This window comes from Coregonus lavaretus (genome assembly GCF_964263955.1).
Source record: "Coregonus lavaretus genome assembly, chromosome: 33".
Classification (NCBI taxonomy): Eukaryota; Metazoa; Chordata; class Actinopteri; order Salmoniformes; family Salmonidae; genus Coregonus; species Coregonus lavaretus.
Genome location: NC_140020.1, coordinates 23,737,493 through 23,753,212, shown reverse-complemented (window position 1 = coordinate 23,753,212; position 15,720 = coordinate 23,737,493).

The following is a 15,720-nucleotide window of genomic DNA, read 5'->3' as shown; positions in this document are numbered from 1 at the left end:
CTCAACTAAATCTTGTAATGAATAATGTGGGAATTGAGCAAGTTGAGGTGACTGAACTACTTGGAGTAACCCTGGATTGTAAATGGTCATGGTCAAAACATATTGATACAACAGTAGGTAAGATGGGGAGAAGTCTGTCCATAATAAAGCGCTGCTCTGCCTTCTTAACAACATTATCAACAAGGCAGGTCCTACAGGCCCTAGTTTTGTCGCACCTGGACTACTGTTCAGTAGTGTGGTTAGGTGCCACAAAGACGGATTTAGAATTTAGGAAAATTACAATTGGCTCAGAACAGGGCAGCATTAATGATATGCATGTCAATCTCTCATGGCTCAAAGTGGAAGAGAGATTGACTTCATCACAACTTGCTTTTGTAAGAAGTGTTGACAAGCTGAATATACCGAGCTGTCTGTTTATACTATTGGCACACAGCATGGACACCCATACATACCCCACAAGACATGCCACCAGAGGTCTCTTCACAATCCCCAAGTCCAGAACAGACTATGGGAGGCGCACAGTACTACATAGAGCCATGACTACATGGAACTCTAGTCCACATCAGGTCCTGTATCAGTTTTATTCATATTGATCTGAGCGCCTTTAGAAATACATCTGAATGAAAAACATAAAAATGAATAATTCCGACCTCTCTCTCAGAGGAGAGTCAAACAAGAGCTTCTGAGTTCAGATCTGGAAGTTATAATTAAGTTTACTTCACAATTGTGTTAAATGTCTGTGATAGGTTTGCTAAAGTAATTTTGTGTTGTTGATAATCATCATACAAATGTACTGCTTGTGTCTTGCATGTGTGTTATTATTTTGTATAGTACATAGATATCTAAGTACTCTAGACAGTTGTAGTTGTATCCTACTGTATACAATAGTGTTGACTCCAGCTAATTAGAATGCAGTATGTACCTACAGGTACACTATATACACAAAAGTATGTGGACACCCCTTCAAATTAGTGGATTCGGATATTTCAGCCACACCCGTTGCTGACAGGTGTATAAAATTGAGCACACAGCCATGCAATCTCCATAGACAAACATTGGCAGTAGAAAGACCTTACTGAAGAGCTCAGTGACTTTCAACATGGCCCCGTCAAAGGATGCCACCTTTCCAACAAACTGCCTTTGGAACAGAGGTGTAAAGTACTTAAGTAAAAATACTTTAAAGTACTACTTAAGTAGTTTTGGGGAGTATCTGTACATTACTACAGTGGCTTGCGGAAGTATTCACCCCCCTTGACATTTTTCCTATTTTGTTGCCTTACAACCTGGAATTAAAATTGATTTTTTGGGGGGGTTTGTATCATTTGATTTACACAACATGCCTACTGCTTTGAAGATGCAAAATATATTTTTTGGTGAAACAAACAAGAAATAAGACAAAAAAACAGAAAACTTGAGCGTGCATAACTATTCACCGCTGATGTACAGCCATCTTTAAATCATACCACAGATTCTCAATTGGATTGAGGTCTGGGCTTTGACTAGGCCATTCCAAGACATTTAAATGTTTTCCCTTAAACCACTCGAGTGTTGCTTTAGCAAAGCGTTTTCCTTGATGGCCAAAAAGCTAAATTTTTGTCTCATCTGACCAGAGTACCTTCTTCCATATGTTTGCGGAGTCTCCCACATGCCTTTTGGCAAACACCAAACGTGTTTGCTTATTTTTTTCTTTAAGCAATGTCTTTTTTTCTGGCCACTCTTCCGTAAAGCCCAGCTCTGTGGAGTGTACGGCTTAAAGTGGTCCTATGGACAAATACTCCAATCTCCTCTGTGGAGCTTTGCAGCTCCTTCAGGGTTATCTTAGGTCTCTTTGTTGCCTCTCTGATTAATGCCCTCCTTGCCTGGTCCATTAGTTTTGGTGGGCGGCCCTCTCTTGGCAGGTTTGTTGTGGTGCCATACTCTTTCAATTTTTTTTATAATGGATTTAATGGTGCTCCGTGGGATGTTCAAAGTTTCTGAAAAATGTTTTTTTTGCGGTCTGGCCACAGCACCTCATCCACATCACAAGCAATGTTTTCCCTGGCCAAGCAGCGGGGGAAATATCGCCTAGCCATGAAAAGCATCAGCTGCTATATCTCCACATTCGTCTTCCATAGCTTGGAGAAGAGGTATACGCGTTTGTGGATTTCGGTCATACACTTTCCATCTCCAGGCAGAAAAAAATTCCTCAATAGGATTGAGGAATGGAGAATATGGAGGGAGATAAACAACTAAAAAGCGTGGGTGGGCAGTGAACCAGTTACGAACCAGAGCAGCCCTGTGGAAACTTACGTTGTCCCAAATGACAACGTACCTGAGCTGCTCTGGGCCATCTACCTAATCTGGTGGAATGAGTGTGTTGTGTAGGGTGTCCAGGAATGTGATCAGATGGGCGGTGTTGTAGGGGCCAAGGGTAGCATGGTGATGGATGACGCCGTGGTGGGTAATCGCTGCACACATTGTGATGTTCCCTCCGCGCTGGCCAGGGACTTGAACAATGGCACGCTGGCCGATGATATTCCTTCCCCTCTTTCGTCTTTTTGTGAGGTTGAATCCAACCTCATCAATGAAGATGAACTGGTGCTCCACTGCAGCCACCTCTAGCTCAAGGACTCTCTGAAACACACATGACAATATCAGAAATAGACATGGAGTGGTCACTATTGTGAAGCACAATCATTATGATTACAATACTGAAATATGTATAATTTATACAGTGTTGAGAGTATGCATCAATTGTGGGATTATATAGGACTCACTTGCACATAGTTATATCGCAATTATTTGACTCTTTCTTTATTATTTCTGCGCAAGACATGGTCCAGTGTTGATAAGCTTACCCTAACAATATTTTGAAATATCTAATTGTTTTCTATTATTTTTCGTTGTATTTGCCGTAATGTTATGGCGTTATTTTCTAAGACCATGTTCATGATTTCAGTTTCCTGTTCAGGAGACAGAACACGTTCCCGACCACCTTGTGTTGGTAATCTTTCAGTTCTGCCAAACAAATAGTAAAATGCTGTAAATACAAAGTAGAAATACATTTCCCAAATACTTGAAACATACTTTATTTTTACAGTCCTACAGAACAGTCCACAGGCAATACTGTACTACTGTACTCATTGAGTACTGTATTGATATGCAGTACTGCAATTTTCTAGTGAGAGTAGATTTCTTACCTATTCTCATTTCGGAATGTCCGGATGATGGATGCTACAGTGTACCTGCTCAAATTTGGCTGTACTCTTTTCCCAGCCTCCCTCATTGTTAGACCATGGTTGACCACATGATCAACCAAAGTGGCTCGGATCTCATCAGAGATTACGGTCCTTGGCCTTCCTCGTCCTCGTCCTCGTCCTCATCCTCGTCCTCGTCCTCGTCCCCGTCCTCCTCCTCTTACTCTCACTCCTCTGGCTCTGCCTCTGTTTCCAATGTTGGCATCCATTGCTCCAAAACAGAAGAGCTCACCTGTTGCCCTTTTATGCTAAAGCTCTGATTGCTAATTGTAAAACTGTATGACGGGAGTTTGCCCATGTGATGAGTCAGTGTGCATATTTGAATGGCAGTGTGTTCATTGTGAAAACAAGAGATTTTCTGCATGAAAATTGTGCCAAATGCAAAGATTTGTGTGTAGTGTTTTGAAAAAAGTGTGTTGTAGAACTGCAATTTGAGTGTAAAGCAGGAATTGTGCTTGTAGTTTAGCAGAATTGGTTCAGGGGGTTGGTGCATGAGTTACATGTTGTGGTCATTGTGTCACAAGTAGCAGTATTTGTGTGTAAACAATTGAGAAAAACTGTAAAAAGATGAGAGAGGCCTGTAATTTTCATCATAGGTACACGTCAACTATGACAGACAAAATGAGAAAAAAAATCCAGAAAATCCCATTGTAGGATTTTTAATGAATTTATTTGCAAATTATGGTGGAAAATAAGTATTTGGTCAATAACAAAAGTTTCTCAATACTTTGTTATATACCCTTTGTTGGCAATGACACAGGTCAAACGTTTTCTGTAAGTCTTGATTTTCACACACTGTTGCTGGTATTTTGGCCCATTCCCCCATGCAGATCTCCTCTAGAGCAGTGATGTTTTGGGGCTGTCGCTGGGCAACACAGACTTTCAACTCCCTCCAAAGATTTTCTATGGGGTTGAGATCTGGAGGCTGGCTAGGCCACTCCAGGACCTTGAAATGCTTCTTACGAAGCCACTCCTTCGTTGCCCGGGCGGTGTGTTTGGGATCATTGTCATGCTGAAAGACCCAGCCACGTTTCATCTTCAATGCCCTTGCTGATGGAAGGAGGTTTTCACTCAAAATCTCACGATACATGGCCCCATTCATTCTTTCCTTTACACGGATCAGTCGTCCTGGTCCCTTTGCAGAAAAACAGCCCCAAAGCATGATGTTTCCACCCCCATGCTTCACAGTAGGTATGGTGTTCTTTGGATGCAACTCAGCATTCTTTGTCCTCCAAACACGACGAGTTGAGTTTTTACCAAAAAGTTATATTTTGGTTTCATCTGACCATAAGACATTCTCCCAATCCTCTTCTGGATCATCCAAATGCACTCTAGCAAACTTCAGACGGGCCTGGACATGTACTGGCTTAAGCAGGGGGACACGTCTGGCACTGCAGGATTTGAGTCCCTGGCGGCGTAGTGTGTTACTGATGGTAGACTTTGTTACTTTGGTCCCAGCTCTCTGCAGGTCATTCACTAGGTCCCCCCGTGTGGTTCTGGGATTTTTGCTCACCGTTCTTGTGATCATTTTGACCCCACGGGGTGAGATCTTGCGTGGAGCCCCAGATCGAGGGAGATTATCAGTGGTCTTGTATGTCTTCCATTTCCTAATAATTGCTCCCACAGTTGATTTCTTCAAACCAAGCTGCTTACCTATTGCAGATTCAGTCTTCCCAGCCTGGTGCAGGTCTACAATGTTGTTTCTGGTGTCCTTTGACAGCTCTTTGGTCTTGGCCATAGTGGAGTTTGGAGTGTGACTGTTTGAGGTTGTGGACAGGTGTCTTTTATACTGATAACAAGTTCAAACAGGTGCCATTAATACAGGTAACGAGTGGAGGACAGAGGAGCCTCTTAAAGAAGAAGTTACAGGTCTGTGAGAGCCAGAAATCTTGCTTGTTTGTAGGTGACCAAATACTTATTTTCCACCATCATTTGCAAATAAATTCATAAAAAATCCTACAATGTGATTTTCTGGAAAAAAAAATCTCAATTTGTCTGTCATAGTTGACGTGTACCTATGATGAAAATTACAGGCCTCTCTCATCTTTTTAAGTGGGAGAACTTGCACAATTGGTAGCTGACTAAATACTTTTTTCCCCCACTGTATATGCACTGAGCTTGTCTGATTTGATTGATTTGATTGAGCTGGGCTCAGACTTGCTGTGTAAAAAATTTATGACAGCAAGCGACTGTGTGACTAGACCCCGTTGTCTCTCTTTCCTCCCTGCTGCAGCGACCTCCTCAGAACATTAACAGTGTTTATCGCGCTGTCCGTGTTGCTGAAGCTGCAACATAATTACAGCCATTTCTGACTGAAATGTTTTGTTACCGAAATTCCCTATAACCTCAACCCTTGCTCTCTTTACGTGACATGTGTATGCATCTCATGCACGTGACCAATAGGGCCTGACTTATAGCATGTCATAATCACATCAATAAATTGGTTATAACAAACTCCGAACACAGTAACATATGTGACAGCAAAATGGATGCAGAGGACTTGACAAATAAACTCGAAAAGGGGGAATGTTCACTGGTTTCTCAGGAGGTAAAGGGGAAGTCACTAGTTGACTAGTTGTGGAAAATACTGGAGACCAAGAAAAATAAGGTAAGGAGCAAGCGCTGCATGCATATTATGTGTGCCAAACAGGTGCTGTTAGATTACAATATAATTTTTCTGACCTTTTGGAACACTAAATAAATTAAAATCCTAACAGAGAGACTGTTGGCAAGTATTTTTTTTATTTGTAAAGCCTTTATTACAGCAAAGACTAAAAACAATCGCATGCATTCGTGAATGCAATTGCCGAAATGGAACGGTTTATTTATTGTTTACACTAATTATTCAAGGGTCGCTTTGTTATTTTATTTAAAAACTAAAATACTTGATTGCATTTCAAATCATGAATGACTCAAATGCTGTGTGATGACATGAACAAATGAATTATTGATTGATACCGTAGCCTATATAAGTATTGAAATATACAGTTGCTGGCGAAAGTATTCACCCCCTTGTAATTTTTCCTATTTTGTTGCCTTACAACCTGGATTTAAAATTGATTTTTTGGGGGGGTTTGTATCATTTGATTTACACAACATGCCTACCACTTTGAAGAAGAAAATATTTTTTTCTGGTGAAAAAAACAAGAAATAAGACAAAAAAACAGAAAACTTGAGCATGCATAACTATTCACCCCCCCAAAGTCAATACTTTGTAGGGCCACCTTTTGCAGCAATTACAGCTGCAAGTCTCTTGGGGTATGTCTCTATAAGCTTGGCACATCTAGCCACTGGGATTTTTGCCCATTCTTCAAGGCAAAACTGCTCCAGCTCCTTCAAGTTGGATGGGTTCCACTAGTGTACAGCAATATTTAAGTCATACCACAGATTCTCAATTGGATTGAGGTCTGGGCTTTAACTAGGCCATTCCAAGACATTTAAATGTTTCCCCTTAAACCAGTCAAGTGTTGCTTTCGCAGTATGCTTAGGGTCATTGTCCTGCTGGAAGGTGAACCTCTGTCCCAGTCTCAAATCTCTGGAAGACTGAAACAGGTTTCCCTCAAGAATTTCCCTGTATTTAGCGCCATCCATCATTCCTTCAATTCTGACCAGTTTCCCAGTCCCTGCCGATGAAAAACATCCCCACAACATGATGCTGCCACCACCATGCTTCACTGTGGGGATGGTGTTCTCTGGGTGATGAGAGGTGTTGGGTATGCGCCAGACAAAAGTGTTTTCCTTGATGGCCAAAAAGCTCAATTTTAGTCTCATCTGACCAGAGTACCTTCTTCCATATGCTTGGGGAGTCTCCCACATGCCTTTTGGCGAACACCAAACTTATTTTTTTCTTTAAGCGATGGCTTTTTTCTGGCCACTCTTCTGTAAAGCCCAGCTCTGTGGAGTGTACGGCTTAAAGTGCTCCTATGGACAGATACTCCAATCTCCGCCGTTTAGCTTTGCAGCTCCATCAGGGTTATCTTTGGTCTCTTTGTTGCCTCTCTGATTAATGCCCTCCTTGCCTGGTCCGTGAGTTTTGGTGGGCGGCCCTCTCTTGGCAGGTTTGTTGTGGTGCCATATTCTTTCAATTTTTTTACAATGGGATTTAATGGTGCTCCGTGGTATGTTCAAAGTTCCGATATTTTTTTATAACCCAACCCTGACCTGTACTTCTCACAACTTTATCCCTGACCTGTTTGGAAAGCTCCTTGGTCTTCATGGTGCCGCTTGCTTGGTGGTGCCCCTTGCTTAGTGGTGTTGCAGACTCTGGGGCCTTTCAGAACAGGTGTACATATACTGAGATCATGTGACAGATCATGTGACACTTAGATTGCACACAGGTGGACTTTATTTAACTAATTATGTGACTTCTGAAGGTAATTGGTTGTACCAGATCTTATTTAGGGGCTTCATAGCAAAGGGGGTAAATACATATGCACGCACCACTTTTCCGTTATACATTTTTTAGAATTTTTTGAAACAAGTTATTTTTTTCATTTCACTTCACCAATTTAGACTATTTTGTGTATGTCCATTACATGAAATCCAAATAAAATCCATTTAAATTACAGGTTGCAATGCAATAAAATAGGAAAAACGCCAAGGGGGATGAATACTTTTGCAAGGCACTGTAGGCCTAAGTAAGTTACAGTATTAAGACTAAACAGGATGCGCTCTTAGGCCTACAGCTCGGCTGCTATACTAAACCTACTAATGATAATGACATTACTCATTATCATAATGATTATCATAATAATAATAGTAATAATAACAATAAGAAGGAGATCAAGAAAAAGGAAGGTTATGATTATTATAATAAATATTATCAATATTATAATTTTTCTGACTATAAATAAATACATGATAAGTAATACCAGAGAGGCTGTTCTAACAAAAAAAAACTGTGCAAAGCTTTTATTACAGCATAGCAAATATTTAAAACAGCAGAATGTGTGAAATTGTTTATCCGACGTGGTTGTGTGAGGCTTGGAGCTCAATGAATCAGTAGGCTATTAAACAAACACTCAAACAGGCAACACAAGCATGATATGTCTTATTTCTGTAGATATATATTGATGATTTATAAAGCCAGGCACATTTAACAGTTAGGCTATTGATTATAGACTTAATTAAGTTTGGGTTTCCTCTCTCTCTTAAACAATTAAGGCAAGGGCTGTTTTCTCCTCTCCTAACTACGCTGCTGCCTCCGCCGCATTGTTCTCAACACCAATATGCTGGCAAAATTTGCTATTATGCACATAGCAACATGGTCTAAGAAAAGGCGCCAATTCAACAGCGCACTGATGTTTCAGAACCGCGGACAGCGACCGCTATCAAACGCAGGGGAAAGTGCATTTGTTATAAAATAATAAGTTGCTTGCTCCTGGGTAGGTACATGATAATTACAAGTATATCCTATGTAACTACATTGTTCTTACATTACACTTGATTTGGTATAGCCTTTGAGCCAGGTCATAACATAGAAATAAACTAATTGAAAATGACCGGTAGTTAATAACAGGGTGTGTCTTGTTACAATTGTTGTTGCCAGGTCATAGCCTATTTATTAACCCTGGTATTACATGTTGATTCAATGGTAGTGGCACTTTGTAGTTACATGTAACTAGGTCACATTTTGGTTTGAGTTATTAACATGGTAATTCACAGGTGACTTTCAAATGTGTAATTACAAAACATAAGTTACATAGTGGAACAAGAAAATGTGTAATAACAGTAGTTATACATGTGGAATAAGCTTCCAATTGTGTAATAACTGATTCCACAACAATCCTGTTACAGTACCATGTAATTACATGGTAAAAACGTATGTAACTATCATGTTGTCAACACAGTTATTACTGTGTTAGTCAATAGTAATAGGCGCAACTTAATGTAAACTGTTACCCATAATTTTTTTGTAGAAATGTATGCCTTCTGCTACAAAAATAAACATTTGTTGTTTACATGGGGTGAGACATGAGCTTCACTGATTTTACTGAATAGTATAACACCACCAGGTGGTAAAAGGCATAATATCTCATTTGAGGGTGTGGCCTGTAACCCTTTTACCTTTCTGCAAAGTCAAGTCTCCAAAGCTAAGTCTCCCAAAGTCGCCCAAGCCTTGCCACAGCTACTGCTATTTTTCATTACAGTGGCAGAAAAGCAATAGCCTGGTCCCAGATCTGTTTGTGCTGTCTTGCCAACTCCTAACTCCATTGTTATGGATGACAGGACAAACAGATCTGGGACCAGGCTAGAAAACTACCCTTTGCTCTGGGCACTATCTCCCCTTCTCCATCTCTGCTGAAGGATACTGTAGTTTCTCCAGGGGGTAGTTGTCGATAGTGCCCATGCTGTTGTACACCAGGGTGCTGCTCAGAAGAACAGCCAGGGAAAATATCCAGTTGTCATTACTATCATCACCCTGTCAACACAGAAAGATGAGTTAGGTGTTACTGGAGTGATGAGTGAAATAAAGTCAGGGAGTAGTTCAAAGTTCAAGGAGAAAAAGTTAACATTTGTATGATTTCTAAAATTAGCATTTACTCTGCTGTATGTTTTATATGTACTGTATGTATTTCCATTGCATACAATATTTTGACAAATGATGTGCCTGTTTTTAATTATTACAGTAGTAGCCTTGCATGTAAATATGTTAAATGTATAACTTTGATCTCCCACCTTCTCCACATCCCCCAGCCCCTCTGTATCCAGCAGCACCAGGGTGTGGTCGGATTTTATTGGGTGAGGCACACACCACATCCAGATGTCCTTAGTCTGGGACTGAATTGTGGCTCCAAGGGCAAAATGAGGAAAATAAAACAAAGTTTGAGGACATTTACCTTTAGGCTAGAAGCAGCTAAATGAAGTGTAATATTGTAACGTTTTGTTTTTGTATAGCGCTTTCAATTTATAGGCAAAAAGCAAAGCTCTTTAAGTGCAAAAAAGAAGTGCAAAAAGGGAATTACAAAGGTAATGTGCTGAACACAAAAAAAGCCAGTACAAGACATGCAGACAACCGACATGGGAAACCAGGTGGATGGTTGTGCAATGGTCCTCCCCACAAACATAATTATCCTGCCCCATATACATGGACTTATTCTAAATGTATTTTCAGTGTTGATATACAGTAGATTTACCAGACCAGGCCCACCTCAACTCAGCCCAGCTCTACACAGCACCGACCACTACCCTAGGGTCTGGCAAAACAATTTTGAGGGTAGTGCACCACATGATGCAGTCCACACCATGTATCATTCACATCACCAGCCCTCATATTCAGAGAGTTTGGAACTTTGCCAGCCACACTGCCCTCCAAACCACCCTCCTCAATTCCCCCCACAACGTCCCTCCCAGGCTAGATTTGGTTACCCTCCCGACTCCCATCCCCAGGACAGGCCTGGTACACTCCTGCCCCCCATGGCAGCCCCAACCATGCAACAGGAGCCATACCAAGACCTCCTGTGCACACTCAGAATGGAGCATTGGCAGCCATTTTAGTTCCCTGCAGCAGCTCCACTCCTTTGGCGGGAGCTTCATCCGGGTGGACTGAGCTCTGTCAACACTGCTCTCCCAGTTCTATCCACAGCCCCTGCATCCAGCGACTTGCTCTGCTCTCACGTGGTTGGACAGGGACATTGGCAAAGTTTTAGCTCACTCAACTCAACTATGCCTGTTAGCTCTCATGGGAATGAGCTTAATACCCATTCTGACTTTAATCTCGTAGGTGGCTTGGGCTAATGCAACTAAATGTGCGAATTATGATTACAAAAATGGACACAATTGACATTTGGGTACAGGACTCATGTCCTGACATTCTGGTTCTCTCGGAAACATTGTTGAATGGTTCTGTCTCTGATAAAGACATTGAAGTAAATTATTATAATGTATTTAGATGTGACAGATTACAGAAAGGGGGAGGATTGGCCATATATATATAATCGAATTTCATGGTGTCCCAATCTTTAAATATTTCTGTTCCCAAGAAATTTGAGCTCCTGGTTGTAGATGTATCCATAAACCAGAATACACATGTATTTATTGCTGGGATTTACCGCCCCCCTGGTGCCATGGCGGATGATATTGGTGCCATATCTGAGTGTTTAACACCTTTTCTGTCCTCGGAGTTGGTCATTATAGGGGATTTGAATCTGGATTGGCTATCCCTGGCCTCAGATCAATTTAAGAGTATATTACTTGATTTTAATCTGACTCAATTTATCTCAAAACCCACATGTCTAAATGTGAAAAACCCTGTTAACTCTTCATTGATTTATTTAATTCATACTAATAACCCACATAAATATGTGTCTAGTGGAGTATTTGCATATGATCTCAGTATGTATTAGACATACGAAACAGCTAAATACTAATCCTTGTTTAATTAAGAAGAGAACGTTTTCTGCTCAAGGGTTTTTACATGACATGTTCTACTTTGATTTAGCCACTGTCTCCTGTATTCCTGACCCTGAGTTGGCTCTAGAAAATTATTTATTCCTCTGGTAGATAAACACAACGTTTTTTTATCATCGAACCCTTGGTTTTCTTCTGAGTTATCTGAGCTCATTCAGATGAGAAATCAGGCCTGGGCCAAAGCAAGGAAAACTGACTTTCAGACAATTGAGAAACAGATGTACTCTCTCGATTTAAGAAAGCTAAATCAAGTTACTTTTTAAGTTCTATCTCTGACTCTGCTGGTGATCCTTCTATGTTTTGGAAAACAGTAAATGCACTGAAGCGTTCAAATTCATTTTCTTCCCTGCCTAAGCAAGTTCTGTCTGACTCTGGCATCATCACTGAGAAGAATGGGATAAGTGCTGCTTTTAATCATCATTTTATATTGGCAGGCTTTTTATTTGAGAGAAACAGTGGTTTAATTGACCCTGGTCAGTCAATCTACTGCTCTTCCCTCTGCCAGCCTCTAGCTGACTCGACGGTTAACCCATCAACTTCTAGTGAATCTTTGTTTTCGTTTCAACAATTTACTATCTGTGATGTGCTAGATGCCTAAAAATAAATCCACTGGGGTTTATATGCTTGATCCATTTTTGCTGCAGCTGCTCTCTGCCCCCCTGATTGCTGAATAATTAACCCATATTTTTTACCTGATGATTATATCTGGTACTATCCTCAAGGTTTGGAAGGTTGACAGATGTACTCCCCCTTCACAAAGGTGGTGACCCTTGTGACCTAAATAATTATCGGCCTATTTCTAAACTTTATTGCCTAGCTAAAATATTAGAATCCTTGATTAATTCCCAAATAAGATCTTTCTTATCTTTGAAATGTATTCTAAATGTACATCAGTCAGGTTTTAGACCAGGTCATAGCACTATCTCTGCTGCATCCCTAGTTATAAATGATGTGGTTAACTGTATGGATTAAAAAAGTATTTCGATACTGTTTATCACTCACTGCTAATTCGGAGGCTTTCCTCAATTGGCCTAGACCAGGCTGCATGCAACTGGTTTAAAAATGACTTGACAGATAGAACTCAATGTATATCTACTGATGGTGTTAAATCAAGGTTTCCTAGATATTATAAAATGTGTCCTGCAGGGGTCGATTCTGGGTCCTGTACATTTTACTGTTTACATGAACAACATCGACTTTTCTGTAAAGGAATGTAGCCTGCACTTGTATGCCGATGATACTGTTGTGTATGCTATTGCCCCCCACGGTTGACAAGGCTATATCTGAACTACAGTCTGCCTTCATTGTATTACAGAAAAACTTTATTGAACTGAAATTAATCGTGAATGTAGGTAAAACTAAGTGTGTATGTGGACACCTGCTCGTCGAACAGCTCATTCCAAAATCATGGGCATTAATATGGAGTTGGTCACCCCTTTGCTGCAATAACAGCCTCCACTCTTCTGGGAAGGCTTTCCACTAGATGTTGGAACATTGCTGCTGGGACTTGCGTCCATTCAGCCACAAGAGCATTAGTGAGGTTTGGCGCTGATGTTGGACAATTAGTCCTGGCTCGCAGTCGGCGTTCTAATTCATCCCAAAGGTGTTCGATGGGGTTGAGGTCAGGGCTCTGTGCAGGTAAGTCAAGTTCTTTCACACCGATCTCGACAAACCATTTCTGTATGGACCTCGCTTTGTGCACGGGGGCATTGTCATGCTGAAACAGGAAAGGGCCTTCCCCAAATTGTCGCCACAAAGTTGGAAGCACAGAATCATCTAGTATGTCATTGTATGCTGTAGCGTTAAGATTTCCCTTCACTGGAACTAAGGGGCCTAGCCCAAACCATGAAGAACAGCCCCAGACCATTATTCCTCCTCCACCAAACATTACAGTTGGCCCTATGCATTTGTGCCTGTAGCGTTCTCCTGGCATTCGCCAAACCCAGATTCGTCCGTTGGACTGCCAGATGGTGAAGCGTGACTCATCACTCCAGAGAACGCCTTTCCACTGCTCCAGAGTCCAATGGCGGTGAGCTTTACACCACTCCAGCTGACGTTTTGCATGGTGATCTTAGGCTTGTGTGCTGCTGCTCGGCCATGGAAACCTTTTTCATGAAGCTCCCGACTAACAGTTATTGTGCTGACGTTGCTTCCAGGGGCAGTTTGGAACTCGGTAGTAAGTGTTGAGACCGAGGACAAACGTTTTTTACGCACTACGCGGTTCAGCACTCAGCAGTCCCGTTCTGTAAGCTTGTGTGGCCTATCACTTTGCAGCTGAACCATTGTTGCGCCTAGACTTTTCCACTTCACAATAACAACACTTACAGCTCTAGCAGGGCAGAAATTTTACTGACTTGTTGGAAAGGTGGCATCCTATGACGGTACCATGTTGAAAGTCACTGAGCTCTTCAGTAAGGCCATTCTGCTGCCACTGTTTGTCTATGGAGATTGCATGGCTGTGTGCTCGATTTTATACACCTGTCAGCCACGGAAGTTTACCACAGTGGAAAGAAGGAGGCAGAGAGAAATGAGTCAAAGGTAGACGTAGGGAGGTTGAAGTCACCCAGAACTGTGAGGGGTGAACCATCCTCAGGAAAGGAACTTATCAAGGCGTCAAGCTCATTGATGAACTCTCCAAGGGAACCTGGAGGGCGATAAATGACAAGGATGTTAAGCTTGAATGGGCTAGTGACTGTGACAGCATGGAATTCAAATGAGGAGATAGACAGATGGGTCAGGGGGAAAAGAGAGAATGTCCACTTGGGAGAGATGAGGATTCCTGTGCCACCACCCCGCTGACCAGATGCTCTCGGGGTATGCGAGAACACATGGTCAGACGAGGAGAGAGCAGTAGGAGTAGCAGTGTTTTCAGTGGTAATCCATGTTTCCGTCAGCGCCAAGAAGTCGAGGGACTGGAGGGTAGCATAGGCTGAGATGAACTCTGCCTTTTTGGCAGCAGAACGGCAGTTCCAGAGGCTGCCTGAGACCTGGAACTCCACGTGACCTATTCACACCCCTTGAACTTTTCCACATTTTGTTACGTTACAGCCTTACTCTAAAATTGATTTTTTTTTACAATCCTCATCCATCTACACACAATACTCCATAATGACAAAGTAAAAACAGGTTTTTAGATTTTTTTGCAAATGTATTAAAAATATTTATCACATTTACATAAGTATTCAGACCCTTTACTCAGTACTTTGTTGAAGCACCTTTGGTAGCGATTACAGCCTCGAGTCTTCTTGGGTATGACGCTACATGCTTGGCACACCTGTATTTGGGGAGTTTCTCCCGTTCTTCTCTGCAGATCCTCTTAAGCTCTGTCAGGTTGGGTGGGGAGCATCGCTGCACAGCTATTTTCAGGTCTCTCCAGAAATGTTCGATCGAGTTCAAGTCGGGGCTCTGGCTGGGCCACTCAAGGACATTCAGAGACTTGTCCCGAAGCCACTCCTGCGTTGTCTTGGCTGTGTGCTTAGGGTTGTTGTCCTGTTGGAAGGTGAACCTTCGCCCCAGTCTGAGGTCCTGAGCGCTCTGGGGCAGGTTTTCATCAAGGATCTCTCTGTACTTTGCTCCGTTCATATTTCCCCCGATCCTGACTAGTCTCCCAGTCCCTGCCACTGAAAAACATCCCCGCAGCATGATGCTGCCACCACCATGCTTCACCGTAGGGATGGTGCTAGGTTTCCTCCAGACATGACGCTTGGCATTCAGGCCAAAGAGTCCAATCTTGGTTTTTATCAGACCAGAGAATCTTGTTTCTCATGGTCTGAGAGTCCTTTAGGTGCCTTTTGGCAAACTCCAAGTGGGCTGTCATGTGCCTTTTACTGAGGAGTGGCTTCCGTCTGGCCACTCTACCATAAAGGCCTGATTGGTGGAGTGCTGCAGAGATGGTTGTCCTTCTGGAAGGTTATCCCATCTCCACAGAGGAACCCTTGAGCTCTGTCAGAGTGATCATTGGGTTCTAGGTCACCTCCCTGACGAAGGCCCTTCTACCCCGATTTCCCAGTTTGGCCGGGCGGCCAGCTCTAGGAAGAGTCTTGGTGGTTCCAAACTTCTTCCATTTAAGAATGAT